Source organism: Eurytemora carolleeae, unplaced genomic scaffold (genome assembly GCF_000591075.1).
Source record: "Eurytemora carolleeae unplaced genomic scaffold, Eaff_2.0 scaffold441, whole genome shotgun sequence".
Classification (NCBI taxonomy): Eukaryota; Metazoa; Arthropoda; class Copepoda; order Calanoida; family Temoridae; genus Eurytemora; species Eurytemora carolleeae.
In genome coordinates this window covers 207,966-220,074 of record NW_019396326.1, presented here as the reverse complement: position 1 = coordinate 220,074, position 12,109 = coordinate 207,966, and the positions used below count along the sequence as shown (strand labels likewise).

The 12,109-nt window shown below is 31.8% G+C and overlaps 1 pseudogene; it reads right to left on the bottom strand.

The window, feature by feature from the left end:
* Positions 1-9,946: 9,946 nt before the first annotated feature.
* On the bottom strand, positions 9,947-10,102 carry LOC111701004 (uncharacterized; annotated as a pseudogene).
* Positions 10,103-12,109: the final 2,007 nt, after the last annotated feature.

Below are 12,109 nucleotides of genomic sequence, written 5' to 3'. Positions count from 1 at the left end.
CTAAGCAGTCCTCTTGAAATGAAAGATATCTCTTACAATTTATATAAATAGTGAATTTAGAGAATTTAATTTTAAAAATTTAATAGCTTGAGCTACAAAAAAAAACTTAAATTGATGTTTGCCATTTTTTAAGCTTGTATTTAATAATTACCTAAGCAGGCGAGAAAAGGGGGTTTCACGGAGTTTTCATTTTAAAGTTTTTTTTTGCTTTGCGATTTTGTAGTGATGGCTGATTTAATTAAAATATATCTGTCTCCACTGCCACCAGGATCAACTTAGTTTGACTAGCTCATTTTAGTTCTTTTTCTAATCCTACCATTCACATTTTTGTTTGGAAAATTAAAATGAAAGTTTAACTACTATTTTAACATTTAAGGTCTAGTTTTGGTCTAGTTTTGGTCTAGTTTTGGTCTAGTTTTGGTTTAGTTTTGGTCTAGTTTTTCTTTAAATCTTTAAACGTTTCAAGACTTCTAAAAGATTGTTTCACAAACATCAGAGAAGTTTTATAAAAAAGGGAAGTTTCACAAAAATCAGAGAAGTTTCACAAAAATCATTAAAGTTTCACAAAAATCATAGAAGTTTCACAAAAATCATTAAAGTATCACAAAAATTAGAGAAGTTTCATAAAAATCAGAGAAGTTTCACAAAATTCAGAGAATGTTCACAAAAATCACAGAAGTTTTACAAAACTCAGAGAAGTTTCACAAAAATCAGAGAAGTTTCACAAAAATCATTAAAGTTTCACTAAAATCAGAGAAATTTCTCAAAAATCATAGAAGTTTCACAGAAGTCATCAAAGTTTCACAAAAATCAGAGATGTTTCACAAATATATAAGAAGTTTCACAAAAATAAGAGAAGTTTCACAAGAATCAGAGAAGTTACACAAAAATCAGAAAAGTTTTACGAAAATCAGAGAAATTTTACAAAAATCAGAGAAGTTTCACAAAAATCAGAGAAGTTTCACAAAAATCAGAGAAGCTTTACAAAAATCAAAGAAGATTTACAAAAATCAGAGAAGTTTCGCAAAAATCAGAGAAGTTTCTCAAAAATCAGAGAAGTTTCACAAAAATCAGAGAAGTTTCACAAAAATAAGAGAAGTTGCACAAAAATAAGAGTAGTTTCACAAGAATCAGAGAAGTTACACAAGAATCAGAGAAGTTTCACAAAAATAAGAGAAGTACAAAAATCAGAAAAGTTACATAAAAATCAGAGAAATTTTACAAAAATCAGAGAAGTTTTACAAAAATCAGAGAAGTTTTACGAAAATCAGAAAAGTTTTACAAAATTCAAAGAAGTTTTACAAAAATCAGAGAAGTTTCACAAAAATCAGAGAAGTTTTACAAAAATCAAAGAAGTTTTACAAAAATCAAAGATGTTTTACAAAAATCAGAGAAGTTTCTCAAAAATCAGAGAAGTTTCACAAAAATCAAAGAAGATCAGAGAAGTTTCACAAAAATCAAAGAAGTTTCACAAAAATTAGAGAATTTTCACAAATATCATAGAAGGTTCACAAAAATAAGAGAAGTTTCACAAAAATAAGAGAAGTTTCACAAAAACTAGAGAAATTTCAGAAATTCCTTAATTTTTATTTTAAACATTTGGTTTCCTTACACTTTGCCAGATTTTAATTCTGAGAGTGAAGATAATAAAAAATAACCAAAAAGTTTTTGTTTTTTAGTCTTTGTTTTTTATTTATTCTTTGCTAATTCATGCACATCACTAATCCAGTTATTTCTTAAATACTTTAAAAGAATGATTAAATATTTTCTTTTGAAATATTTTGTATTGAAACATGAAATTCACTTTTAGTTTCTCATTTTCAGGTTGAACATTTATTAATATATTATTTGAGGTTTTTCAATCTTTTAATAACAAGTTCACAACTCATTTTTAAATTCTTAAGAATTAATATTAATAATGACAATTAAAACCAACCTTTTAAAAAGAAAGCTTTGATTGTCAAACCGAACCCTGAGGCCACCCCCCCTTCCCTTCCTTTCCTCCCCCCTGAAAAGGGAACAAGTTGGAATGTATTGATAAGACAGGGTCAAAGAAGCTCAATCGCCCACCATTCCCCCTTTTCCCTTCTCCCTCCTCTTCCCCTTGGAGAAATGACCAGCTGGGTTCAATCAAGGGTGCAAGTACAGATTCAGTCAATGGTAAAGTCAATTTTAAAATGCTCTAATTGGAGAAAGGTGGTATTGCCAGAATATTAAGGAAGACCTAACATAGAATAACTTCAGTTTAGTACGAAACGAAGGCCTAGAAAAGGTAAACCAACTTACTCCTGTTCCTGATGGAGGGGTTAGGAGGATAATCTCGAGCAAATCAACACTACGAAGCCCATCCCTACTCTAAGGATGGTATAATCCATCTCAAAGATACAAGAGTCCAGCGGGTCAGAGTCCAGAGCCTATAATCACAGAGTCACAAAGAGCCAGAATTCGTTTTTTTTCAGAACGATTGGATCGTTCTTGATCGTTCCGTTCGTTCTCGGGAAAGAACGATCGTTCCACCAGGAATGCGTTCAGCCCTACTCCAGACCACTCTGCTTAACTTAACCCTATTCCCGCGGGGGGGGGGGTCAATTTGACCCCCCCCTGTAGTTTTTTTTATATAACTCAAAAAGTATTGGTCTGAGGCTGTTGAAATTTTCTGACTTTTCTTACATACCCATAGCCCTCCCTTTAGGCCTAAAACAGGGCTTTAATACTAACTGCCTGAGTCCTCAGGCACACTGCCTGAATGACTGCTTTTTCCTGTAACAAACTAAATCTTTGTTTTGACCCACTTTCACTTGTCAGATTTTGATAAAATTTAGCTTTTTGGAAAGCCTTTGACAAAAGGAAACAAATTGCACAAGTTTTGCGAAAAAAAATTGCAAATTTTTTGCAAACAACCTGTCAAAGGAAATTTGCACATTTTTAATTTTTCTTGATTAAAAATCATGTTATTTAAAATTTTGCTATTATTGTATAATTTTTCATTTTTTTGACAAATTTTTTTTTGCACACATTTTTACTATATAACTGGATTTTGCGATAAAAAATTCAATTTTTGCAAATTTGCAAATTTTTTTGCAGATTCTAAAAGTAGAGCACAAGAGCTTTCTAATGATGTATCATTTGTCATATTTGGACATCAAACATGGGATTTAAAGGGGGGGGGGCAAATTTGCCCCCCCCCCAGCATATCCTGGTTTTCAAGTACCCCAGCAGAGATAGGGTTAATATTTTCAATGTTTTACCCATGGACCTGTGATAAGTACTTCTCTTTATGTAATATTATAAACAACACTACTCTGGACCACTCTCTGTTAAACCTAATATTTTCAATGTTTTACCCATGGGCCTGTAATAATTACTTCTCTTTATGTAATATTATAAACAACACTACTCCAGACAACTCTGTTAAACATAATATTTACAATGTTTTACCCATGGGCCTGTATTAAGCACTTCTCTTTATGTAATATTATAAACAACACTACTCCAGACAACTCTGTTAAACATAATATTTTCAATGTTTTACCCATGGGCCTGTAATAAGTACTTCTCTTTATGTAATATTATAAACAACATCTACTCTCATTCTGGGAATCTATGATGATCAAATGAAAGGAATAACTAATGATGTTTTATTGATTAATATTATTGGTTCAGTTGCAGACATAACTCTAAAAACTTAAATTAGAAACTTGTTGCTCTTTAGTGCACATAGGTCCAATTCTTATATGATTCCAACTGCAGAGCCTAGATCTAATGTGATGAAAAGTTTGAAAGCGCTCCTTCAAATATCGACGAGAATTTTGCTAATTACTGCTCAAAAACTAAAGCTTAAAACAAGTACTTGAGACATGTTTAGAGCTTCAAAAAAGAATTTGTTAGTTAGAGTGGTAAAATAAAAGAAAGAAAAAACAGAAGTAACGAGTTTGTTCTTATTTTGGCTTTGAAAGTGAATAGTTATGTTTCTACCAAAACATTAGTATTAAGATAAAATTATGTCACTTGTAAAGGAAGATTAAATTTAAAGGTTTTAAGTATTTGCCGCAAAATCTGATTTTTAGATTCCTATATCGTTGCAATGAAATTTCGTAGACCTGTTTAGACATTTCTAAGAATTCTGTTTGATAAAATAATCTAAGTTTGAAATATAAATTAAGCTTCACATCATCAGGTTGAAAAGATTTAGGAACTAGAAAATTTGAGTTTGTGACAAAGACTAAATTCCTAAAAGATTGTTTTTCCAAGATTCTAATTTTTTTTAAATAATGCATATAAAATGAAAATGCAGAAAATGGGAGAAAGTAGGAAGACAACAAACAGTTTGACAAATTGGTTAAATCTGTAGGAATAAAAAGAGATTTATTGAAATATTTTTCATTTGTAAAGCCTATAACATAGAATACATGAGATAACAGAGAAGAACTGTAAAATCTGTATATCTGACAGGTGAGCCTATAACATAGAATACATGAGATAACAGAGAAGGACTGTAAAATCTTCAGCAAGTAAATTTTAACCTCATAGATCACAACAGTCTAATCATTGATTGATTTGAACCAGTACAAGTGTTTACCGATCTAGTATAATTGTACACTGTGGATAAATTCACTCATACCAGCTGGTCCATCCTACCAGGAGTGTAGTCAACCAACCAGGCAAGTCTTCAGCATAAAATGTTGGCTGACTGAATCCATGTGAGATAGGGCTAGTAAAGTTATGTTCACAAATAGAATTGAAAATGTACAGGTAGAAATATACCTGAAGGTAGTATCTGTTATGTTAATCAAAGTATAGTTTTTATTTAAATTACTAATATGCCCAGCCAGTCATGCACTGCCACCCTTGTTGCATTGTGCAATAACCACCATGTGAAGCAAACTGAGGAAAATGCAAAAGTTGCAATTTTGGCTCAAAGTCAGCAAACTGGATGAATATCAAGGAAGTTCAGTTTTTACTTGTAATTGTATATCATATCATAGCACTTGCAAGGATTCAGTCAAAGAGTTTAAAATGATTTTTAGATTAATAATCTAATTTTAAATATTCTCAACCTGATTTAAAAATACTTTGAGTATTGAAATCCTTAATTGAACATTATTGGATTTTGCAAACTTTAATATGGAATTTCGTAAAACTATTAAATCCTGTGTTAACTTTTGCCAAGAGTTTCAAAAGCATACAGAGCATTGGTACAATGAGTTGTCCATCAATATAAAAGTACTCTAGGTATAGTATCATGTTTATGTACTATACACTTTTTTGCAGATTTCAAAATCCATACCTAAATGAAACACTTCTAATACAGTGAAGCATTAAATAGGATGAGCTAACCTTAACAGCTCAGCCTGAGGCATCTTTGGAATGTTTTTACTTTTCCTTTTTCTGACTACAGCTATGAAAGTTGTTTTTCAATATAATTTTTTTTTAAATGATGGCTAAGTTATTTACCATTCCATGGTATGTTTTAAGTGTATACAATTTTTTATATTAACATGATGGGTCATTTTTTCTAATGTCAACATGATGGGTCATTTTTTCTAATGTCAACATGATGGGTCATATTTTTATCTCTTTTTCATGCTTGACGAGACGGGTTAATTTTTTTGTTTGACATGATGGCTTATTTTCTATGTTTGACATGATGGGTTAGTTTTTATGTTTTACATAATGGGCTTTTTTTGTAATCTCTTTTTCAAGCTTGACAAAACAGGTTATTTTTATTTTTGACATGATAGGCTTATTTTTTATGCTTGACATGATGGGTGAATTTTTATGTTTTGGTATGCATATGTTGTATCTTTTTATAAAAGGACACTGCAGAATGGTATGCTTTTTGTGTTTGATATTATGGGTTCTGTTTCTATTTTAAACTGTGGGATAGTTGTTTAATCTTAGCGAGAAATATACATGTATAACATTATATAGAGTTTTAACATATTTATGTAACTATTAAAAATATGTTTTATCTGGATGAGGTTTTTTCAATTCTTAACAAGACATGCGATCTCTTTCATTTTTCTTTTCCAATTATATATCTACATATGTTTTATCAGGAAATATAATCCCTTCTCCTAATCCTAAACAGGGGGGGGGGGGGTATTGACGCTCCCCCCCTCTAGTTTTGTTGCCCCAGCACTCTCATTTTTGATAGAATCATCATGAATTTTTTACATTTAAGAATAGTAATTTTAAAGTTTTTTTTTGCAAATAAATTTATTTTAAGAATAGGGTTGGGTAAAGGATCGACAGTGAAAAAGCCTGTTCTTATAAAAAAAATCTATAATATTTTAATAATTTGTATTATGTTATCAAAACAACAGATATTTTTACATTTATTTTTAAAAAGTCCAAAAAAATCATGTGTCACATCTAAATATTTGTCAAACACAGAAAAGTTTTATTTCTATATTTTTTCCAAACTTTTTCTGTGATTTTTTTTCAAACCTCCCCAAACAACCAAGCATGACAGATGTTTTTTCAAACCTCCCCAAACAACCAAACATGACAGATGTTTTTTCAAACCTCCCCAAACAACCAAACATGACAAATGTTTTTTCAAACCTCCCCAAACAATCAAACATGACTAATGTTTTTTCAAACCTCCCAAAACAACCAAACATGACAAATGTTTTTTTTCATTTGTGAATGATCTGGCCTTCAATAAATGGGCCATGAACATGTATTGCTAGTTGCTACCTATTACCTTAACTCCAATTTTTTTTCTAGGGTTTGGGACACGACTATACATAAATTAAGACCCCCCCCAGACTTTTGAGGCTTAAAGAATAATAAGTTACATATCTTAAATCTTTAAAATGAACAATTTTTGTTTAAAATTCATGATGTTAAAATATTTTAAATATTCTGTAAAAATGGAGAAAAAACACATATACTTTCTGAACTCCTTACATTGGTTCCTTAAAGGGAGTGACCGGCTAGACATGGTAGTTGATCTGAGAGTGCAATATTATAGATATAAGTTTTAGGATTTGATCCTTACTCTGAGCTCAACTACCATATCTAGCCGGTCACTCCATTTAATGAATGTTATAAAAGAGGAGAAATATCAACAGCCCTTTGTTTTTTCAAGAAAGAAAATAACTAATCTCTTGTGAGTCTAGACTTTAACAAATCATACCATTTTCTTTTTTTTATAAAAAATCATACCTTATTATTTTTTTATAAAAAATAACTGTTTTCCTTATCTAAAAGTAAACTCTAATGTAAACTGTTTATAAGAATACGGATAGAGAGGTGAAATGTTCAAAAATTGTAAATTCTAAGTATATTGGCCATATAAACAAATCCCAGAGAATGGGCTTTTTAAGAGAAAAATCAAAAAATTTTGAAATTGTTCCAAAATGCTTTCCTATGAAATAGGTTACCATATGTTAAATGTTCAAAAAATTTAAGTATTTTCAACAAACATTCTATAATTTCAAATTACAAAATAACACTGTGTGTCAAAGAATAAATGTCCCTATAGAATACAGTTAAGAGAATGGACTTTTTTACAGAATAATTCCATAAAGCCAGATGAAAGAGTTCAATCCTCTATTTGAGGTTGGTAAATATACCAAGTTCTAACCTCCACCAAAGGTTGGTAAATATACCAAGTTCTAACCTCCACCAGAGGTTGGCGGACACTAAACTTACATTTTACTCACACATCATTCAAGACCTCGGCCTCTATTTATCCGTTAACCCATCCATCAGTTCATCCAGCCTCTCCATCCTCTAGTTCTAATTATATGCCAGACCCCCCCCCCCCCTCCTGAACAATAGTAATTCTGGCAGAGTATAATTCATGTATCCAATTATACTCAGTACTCGTCATCTACACTTTAAATCATGAAAGAAAGGGCTTGTCTAAATACACTAAAAAATACATTTTTGAAATTTTGAAATTTCATCATTAATTTTAAGAAAATCTAATTATCTTTAGAATGTTAAATGAAAACTTGAAACAAAGTACAGGGTGTCCCACAAAACAGTAGCAAGACAAATAAAATGTTGTCTTTTATCATTGAAATAATGTATGGCATTAAGTTGTTAACTTTATTTAAAAAGTAAAATTCTATAGTTAATAGTCAAAAATATCCTTAGTCTTGGTATTTCCAAAATATGGTTTGCCTTTTTTTGTGCTTTCAATATTACTGGAGATATGCAGAATTTTGTTCAGATTCTAACTATTTTGTGTTTATTAAATAAAATAAAGGTATTTTTTTACATTTTTCTGACGTACTTTTAGAACCTTTTTAAAGTCTCTCTTGCACCCTAACCATTAATGTTAAAGGTCTAATGTGTTTAATGAGCTGGTATTGAAACGTTGAACTATAGGGGTATATATCACACATGGGTTAAATGTTTAAATTCTCTCTTGCACCCTAACCATTAATGTTAAAGGTCTAATGTGTTTAATGAGCTGGTATTGAAACATTGAACTATAGGGGTATGTATCACACATGGGTTAAATGTTTAAAGATGGATAAAAAATGGATATAAATATGCTAAGAGAAATTCAAGTTTTCACAGAAGAGGCTCATGAGCCTGAGAAACCAAGATTTCTGGGAATCATGGCAAGCATTATCAATAATTCTAAACTGACAATACACAGATCTATGAGGATTTATGAATGATTAAACACAGCACAACCAATACATTATCAAGGCTGTCAGGGTGGTTGCCAAGTTCTTCTTTATCTAAACTTTATTTGTAAAGATAGGAAAAGGTTTGAATGGGGAGAGTACAGAGTAGAGAATATTTAATAGAGGAAAGATAAGAGTTTCCCCAGGTATGTTTTTTATCGGTCCTTTTGAGCCTGAAAAGGAATTCAAAATGTAAAAACATAGAAACATATAAATGTTGACAAAGTATTTGCAATAAATCACATCATACTGCAGTACGATCCCTGGACATATCAGTTACAAGCTTTTCTTTTTATTAGTTTGTTAAAATGTGGATTAGATGAATCAAAATCATTTGTATATAATCTTTTGTCTTCCTAGGGCCCAACAGATTTTGAAGCTCGAAGGTGCATTGGATTGAGAACGCTTAATATGGTACCACGGTACCAATACAACAAAATGGCGGTTTTAAATTTGTTCGAATTAATTTCACTCTATAAAATATTCTCTACCCTGTTGTTGGGGGGGGGGGGGGGTAAAATAACCCTTTATTTTTTATACATTTAAAAAAAATTATATGAATCAGATGAATTAAATCTTGGCTTTGCATCCCTTTTTTATTATAAATTTAATTTTTAAATAATTGGCTTTTGGAGTCTCTGTTATTTCTTTGTCCTTTACAAATCTAAGATGAAAATTTCCCTGTAAAATAATTGAAGGACTGCAGTATGGTTTGGTGAATTATATTGACATACTAAGCCTAGGGGTGTCAGAAATGATTTTTTGCATATTTTTTAAAATGTCCTGCCCGTACAGACCTAAGCTCTAAATATTAAAGACTATTTGTGACTATTAGTCAGTATTATTTAAGCACCTTGAGCCACTTATTATTCATCAAGAGGATCAGGACTAAATACAACTGAAAAGCCCATTTTTAGTCAGTGCTTAGTACGGAAAGGTGTGAGGTCAACATCCCAACGGGGGGTCTCGCCATATTGTCCGTATGTGTGTGTCCATGTGCCCAGCTGTGGCATTTACAGCTACCATGGAAGGCAGCTGGCAATGTGACCAACCTTGCCTATTCTAGGCAACTAAAAATAGGATTGCCCACCTAATCAGGCAACTAAAAATAGGATTACCCACCTAATAAGGCAACTAAAAATAGGATTGCCTGCCTAATTAGGCAACTATAAATAGGATTGCCCGCCTAATTAGGCAACTAAAAATAGGACTAAATATGTGCCTAAAATATTGTTTATAAGCTCTCTCAGGTCAGGGGCGTAAACAGGGTCAGTGTACAGGGTACCCCCCCAACCATAAAAATCCTGTCTATGCTCAGATTAAAAAAGTAACTTAATCACCATCTGAACAGGCCATGTGTCTCATCATCATGGCTGAGTAAGGTTTCAAGTTTCAGACAGGAAACTTGTCAATCATACTTCAGAAATAATCCTGTGAAGTATAATCATAATTGTAAACAACTTGCTCTGAACATTTAAAGATTCAACCCCCCTCCCCATTCTGCAATTGAAAAAAATATTAAACAGATAATGAAGTTTATTAAAGCTTTATGTAAATTAGAAAATATTATGAAGAAAAATTTGTAAAAAATTTATTCATAGAAAGGGGAGGTCTCTGATAATTTTAACATCTGGTTAAGATTATAGATCTATGACATAGATAGAAAGATAAGAAAAAAGACAGGAAGATAGTAACACATTCTTTACCTCTCTTTCATAGGATACTCCCCACCATAAACCCAAGCTTAAAACTGTGGGGAAAAATAATATCTCAAATAGACATATTTTTAGGCTTGTTCTAGCTTGTTTTCTGACTGTCCTAGTCACCTTTTTAGCCGGGGATGGTCCACTCGGGTGTAAACCTTATTAAATTTAATTTTTAATAAACTTTAATTGTTCTAGACCGTTGCAAATATTTTTTTTTAATTTCCTCAACCGGCTTAATTTATATCTGTATTCTGTATCTACTTTTTGTATCTACATATTATTTTCTGTCTGTCTGTATCCAAAAAAGACTTTCTCTAGCCAAGACGGCTGAAGCGATCAAGCTCTTGTTGTGACAACCACAACGAAGGTTTATGGGCGTGAGAAATAACGCCATGAGATATGGTGATATGAAAAAACGAAAGTTAAAAGTTAAAACAAAATCAAATTGGGCGCACAACGACCTTATATATATAAATATATTTGTAATATTTATTTCCACATTTATCTGCAGATTAATTATTGTTCCATGCTTATTTCTATAGTACACTCTGGAACATAAATCAGTTATTGGATATTGGCCATCTCTTCCCTCCCTTTGGTTACAGTCCCCACTCTTGGATAATAGTGCCCGCCCTACTTTGGACATAAGTAGTTCCATACCTTTGGACATAAGTAGTTCCTAACCTTTGGACATAAGTAGTTCCTTACCTTTGGACATAAGTAGTTCCTTACCTTTGGACATAAGTAGTTCCTTACCTTTGGACATAAGTAGTTCCTTACCTTTAGACATAAGAAGTTTCTTAACCCTTTGGATTTAAATGCAAATAATACCCCGGGTAACCCCTCCCCCCCCCCCAGGTGGGGACAGGGGGCAGTGACGGGTTTTTATCACAATACTCCTCTTAAATGCTTTTGTCTTGTGTTTGATGGTGAGAATTTACAAAATGAATATATTCTGATAATCTGTAATCAATTGTAGCTTGCATTGATTTATAATGATTTCAATTTATAATTACTTTTTCCCTTCACATATTTATCCTTGGATGGAATCTCTTAAACCTATATATTTAAATGTCTTCTTTGTTAAAAAACATATACATATTTTATAGGTTTTTACACCATCTTACAACAGATTCAGGATAATCTAGATATATACATATTATTAAAAGATGTGGGGGCGACGACAGCATGTCAAAGTATTAGTTTGGTCTCTGCTTCATGTTTAAAATACCCATTTTCACAAAAATGACCAGTTTTCTGTCGGATTTTAGAACTTCAACACAACATTAAGTTGTGACTAAGAGACTTCTCTCAAAAAATACTCAAGAGAACAAACCTTACTTCATCTCGAATAAGAAGTTTATGGTGGGGATGATTTATTTGGTGTAATGTCCCTTTTTGTTTTCCATATTCAGTACATTATACTGTACTATTATTGGTCTAGCTGATTATAAATTGGTACCGTACTGCAAATGAACCCGAGTTTTCAGTGCCTAGCTCCTTGAACGTTGGTATTTTGTCACGTATTTGGAAAATGAAGTAAACAAAAGTTTCATTTTAATTATTTGCAACTATACTTTATGCATAGAGTTAAGGGAAATTTCCAGGGAGTAAACTCCCTGGAACTTTACCAATTGTGCCTACAAAAAATCAAGATCGTAACGTATAGTGTACTTGCAATAAATCATACATCAATAATGTAAACCTCTCTAAACAAACGTTGCATGCAAAACATCAAACATTGGCAAA